The following is a 5,008-nucleotide window of genomic DNA, read 5'->3' on the forward strand; positions in this document are numbered from 1 at the left end:
TTTCATATCATTGAGTTCAGAAAAAAATGCACGAAATCTCAGTCTTCTTCATTGACTAGGACTTGCTTTATGGTCTAGCATGCGACCCGTTCTGGAGAATGTCCCTTGTGCACTGCACCAAGGGTGTCCCCCTGGGAACGAGATGTGTGGGAATCTCCCCTCTGGGAGATCTAGTATTTCAGAGCATGTCAGAGGAGGGTGCGAACACAGTGCCCGCTTTCTGCCTTCTGAGGTCTGGAAAGGATTTCTGCAGACTCTTAGCTACGTCTCCTTAGAAATCTGCCCCTCGGGCCACGGAGTTGAAGAGAAGCTCATAAATGGGCCTCTAGAGCCCTGAGAGTAGCAGCCATAGAAGGACTCCTCCTCTGCTCTTAGTCCTGTGGGACCCTCAAGCATAAGCCCCACGACCACCAGAGCCTGGTGATCTAGACGTGTGCCCTGGGTGGCAGCTAAAGAAGTCCGGGCCAGCGGAAGGATCCAAGCTCCTTTCCAGGAGCTACTGGTGACCTAGAGCTACACAGAGGACGGACTGCAGAGATGGCAGCCCCCGGCCAGAGTGAGGCAGGGGGCGGGGACTGTGCACCTGTTGCCAGTTCTGGGCGAGAACCCTGGCAGGCCTCTGAGTGTGTTCGGTGAGGCACCTGCCCGGCCCCAGGCTGATGCGTTAATTAAGATAAGCAACTTCACCTGTTTCTCGTTAACTCTGGGCCCCTCTGTGGGTCTCTGCTGAGTGAGCGGGTCTGAGCTCCTGCCCTCGGAGGGCAATCTCTCATTTCGCTCCAGCCCCGTGTGCCTGAGCCCATGGGTTTGCAAAGCTGGATGCTTTGGGGACTCGTCTGTCAGAGGCAGGTCTTCAAAGTTGGGGTACCCGATGTGGGGTTCAAATGCTTTGCTCCTTGGGGAGCTCGGAGATGTGGGCCATGCCCCGCATCCCCACCGCCTGGCTGCCCAGCTGATGGTGGGTGGCTGCGCCAGGCGTAGGTTTACGGCAGGATTTCATCTCAGCCTTTCCTACCTGCTTCGGCGTGGGGTTTTGCTTGTTTTTTTTTATTTGCCTGGTGCGTAGGAGTGGCTCAGATAGTTTTTAGGGTTTTTTTCTAGAGGAAATTCTCCCAAATGTAGCTGTAGATGCAGTGTCTATGGGAGGAGGTGAGTTCAGGATCTTCCTGCATCACCATCTTCACCAGAGCCCACGGCTCTCCGTCCACAGGGAGGACCGACTGCTGGACTAACCGCCCGTCGTCTTTGTAACGTACTGAGCTGGACACCTGGGCGAAGGGGAAAGAACAGACAGGCCGCCGGACTTCATGGAGCTTACAGGTTGGCAGGGGGACGTGGATTTAAATTAATTACATAGTTGGGTGGTAAATGTTATGATTGTGAGTTCTGTGAAGGAGGAGAGTACTAATCAATCAACTTTCTAACAGATCCCAGTGTAGTTGCGGGGCGGGTGAGGTTGGCGAGGGTTTGAGGCCCAGGCAGGGATTCAGAAGCTCCGGAACCCAGGCAGGTCCAAGGACCGATGTCCCTCTCGGTGTCTGTCTTTCTGTAGATGTCCTCATCTTCTTCACCTTCTGCCATCACTTGCCACCCTAATTCCATGGGTGACCCATTCTTAATACACTCTAAATCCCCAACTTCCACATCCTGAGGCGGGGGGAGAGGCCCTAACTTACTGCCAGCAGCTTGGGTGTGGATTTCCCTGGGGTGACGTGTGGGCCCTGATTAAAAAAGATACAAGGTGAGAGGGCAGGATGTTAAATACGGCTGCTGGGACAACAGAAGAAAGTCTGGTAACAAGCATTCATTCATTCAAAGGGCATCAACTGTGCCAGGTGTTGGGAGGGGATGGCCTCGTCTGTGTGCTCAGGAATTTTAGGGAACACACCCATCCACAGCGGCCTGGGTGCTGCTGCAAGGTGTGCAAGAGCGAGGGACCACACACAGGGCCTTTCCCAAGGAGGGAAGGCCCGGATGGTGCCCAGAAGGGTGCGTCGATCAGCCAGGGAGTGCCGCTTGGGGCGAGCTGTGGAGTTGGAAGCGGGACACCGAGGGGTCTTGCGGAGTGGTGGGGAAGCAGTGCATACATAGCCCGGTGGGGCCGCCCAGCTGTTTGAGTGGCTGAGCGGAGATGGGTTTGTGTGCTGGGGTGCAGGGTGATGTCACCAATGGTGCAGAGGCAACCAGGAGGAGCTTGGAAGATCAGGGAGAGCAGGTGGCTCAGAGTGTAACATGCGTCAATCATGGGGAAAGTTTATCAAGATGGATTGTGGGGTCCCACCCCATTTCTGACTCAGTAGGTCTGAATCAGAATGTGCATTGCTCAGGAGTTCCCAGGGAATGCTGGTCTTGAAAATGTTTGAGAGCCACTAGGCAGAGGAAGGTTGGAAGGGAAGGTCACTCTGGAGGCTGTTGCCGCCACCCAGGCGGGAAGGGCGGTGGTGGCAGAGAACAGGATTCAGTGAGCACCACCAGCCACTGTGTTAACTGCGTCACATACAATCTCACTCCATCCCTTTGACAACTCTGCAACATCATCCTTATTCCAGAGTAAATGAAGCACCGAGAGGCTGATTCCGGGCCCTCTGTCAGTCCGTGACAGGGCCACTGTCTGTGCCTAGGCTGCTAGGACACAAAGCCCTCAGCTGCCACACTGGGATCAGCAGTGATGGACCGGAGGGGTGGCTGGGGCCACAGCAAGGCAGAGGCCAGAAGAGTCTCACGTGACCACCAGGATTCAGACAGGGTGACAGTCGTCACTGCCTATAGCATGTTCATTTTGAGGGACTTCAACTCGGGTCTGTCATTGGGGTTGCGACCCCAGTATGCCACGCTCTTTCTGAACAGTGTCCGGGAACGACTGGGTGTTTGGGTCTGGAGCTCAGATGACCAGGTCGAGAGTTGGAAACAAGCTGGAGACTCCAGGGAGAGTAGGAAGCCAGCAGGGGTAGGGGGTGTGGGGACCTCCCTGGGGGGAACTGACAGCCCAGGGGCAGGTGAGGACATGAACGCGGAGGAACTCCAAGGAGCGGGCAGACATGTGAGTGATGGTGACAGAGACAAGGTGTCTGGTTTCAGGAGGCGTGATGGAGGCACCGAGGCTAAGGAGAGGCTGGGAAGTGCCCACAGGATTTAATAGCGAGGTCGGCGGTCACCTCCACCAGGAAGTTCCGGGGCACTGGTGCTAAAGGGGGAGGTCAGGGGTGCCTGGGAGGTGAGAGAGTAGAGGGAGAAGTCACGGTGAGTCTTGTCAGGTGCTTGCTTGTCTATGGCAGGAAGGAGGGCTAAGGCAGAGGCCTGGACCTTGGACATCACTGTCGAGCGCTCAGCCTATTGAGGTGGCCAAAGGGGCATGTGGCCGTGCTAGGAGGGCACCAGAAGGTCATCAGGAGGACACACTGTGGAGGGTCCGCTGCAGACTTGCAGGATTAGACAGTAGGGGGGCACACACTCAGCACCGTTTGGGTAATGGGCCCGGAGCGGTCTCTAGCTCCCACAGACGGAGCCAAAGGGGCAGTTTGTGTGGGAAAGTGCAGGAATGAGCGAGGCTCTCACTCTGGCTGCTTCTAGAAAGCCTGGAAAAATCGGCCCAGGAGGCCTGGTTTTGGTACTGTCTGTACCCAATGTTTATCTGGTTTCTGAGACCTGACATTTGGCTGCAGAGAATTTTATTCAAAGCACTGTCAAAGAGAAAAAAGGCAGAAATGTCCCACCCCCCTCGGGGTGTTCCTGGAAATCTGGGGCTATTTCAAGGTGCCTGGGAAGCCTGGCCAGGACGCTAGCTGGGGTCATCTGCAGAGCCTGCAGTCTCAGGCTGCTTTAAGTGAGGAAAGCCCTTGACCTTCATCGCTGCATCGTGGTCACTGGTCAGCTCGCCAGAGAACAGGCACAGGGGGTGGCCTTGTTCCTGTCACACAGCTGAGTCAGTGCAGTGCGAGGTGTCCTTGGGGAGGACCCGATGACCATGCTCCTCCTGGCCCTCGGACCCTGGGGTCTTGGCCGGTTCTTTAGCTTCATCCCAGCTCCCTCCCCAAGGGGAGTTCAACGGGCTAAACTGGCTCCAAGAGGACGCGCTGCACATTAGAGACCATCCTGGAGAAAGGTCTCAGGAGCAACTAGCGGGTTAGACTAAGAAGTCGTGGTCCAGCTGGATAGGACAGTGGCCGGCCAGCATGTGGGAACTGGCCATCCCCCTCCAGTCTGCCTAGAAGTGACCAGTGCTCAAGAGCTGCAGACAATCCCTCAAAGGCATGAGCAAGGAATTCAGCTTTTCAGAGGAAAAAAAAAAACCTGACCCCAACCTCGGAGCAACTGGCAGATCAGGACCACAGCTGGGGGCCAAGGTCAGCTGCAGGTGTGGGTGCTCACCACCCTCAGGGTGGGGAACCGGCAGGACAGGTGGGACCAACTCACTCAGTCTTTGAAAACAGGAGTGTTCTCAAACTTGACCCTTAAGTAAACACATCTCTCTCACCTGTAAGTGCCTTCTGAAATGGAGCTACGTGATGCTAAATTAGGAACCAGTTATGTGGCAGGGTGGTGCTCTGTGATGTACACACAGGCGGGCTGTGCAGACTGACTGGCGGAGACACACGGGAGGCTGGTGTGGCGGCCAGAGCCAGATGGTGGGCAGGGCGGGGCCTCCTCTGCTGTTCATCACACAGCGTCTGCAAAGTCCTCCTCGGGACGTGTGTTTCTGTGAAGCAGCAGGCCTTGCGGCAGCCGGGGGAGGTACAGCCCACCAGGGAGGGAACCCACAGCAAAGTGGGGCAGGGGGCTCAGGCGCTCAGAGCAGAAGAGCGTGGGCAGCACGTTTCCTAGTCACCGGAGAGCTTATTAAAACCGACCACTGGTAGCTTCTGGTCCAGTGGCTCTGGGTCGGCCGTGCTAACGAGCTCCCAGGTGATGCTGACCAGGCTGCTGGCCCAGGATGTGGGCTGGGACCCCAGCACCAGCCTGAGCCCACACGGCCGTCGGGGCCACAGAAGGGAGGAGGGCACGGGAGAAG

The sequence above is a fragment of the Artibeus jamaicensis genome, unplaced genomic scaffold (genome assembly GCF_021234435.1).
Source record: "Artibeus jamaicensis isolate MK-2021 breed Jamaican fruit bat unplaced genomic scaffold, CSHL_Jam_final scaffold_1689, whole genome shotgun sequence".
NCBI classification, from domain to species: Eukaryota; Metazoa; Chordata; class Mammalia; order Chiroptera; family Phyllostomidae; genus Artibeus; species Artibeus jamaicensis.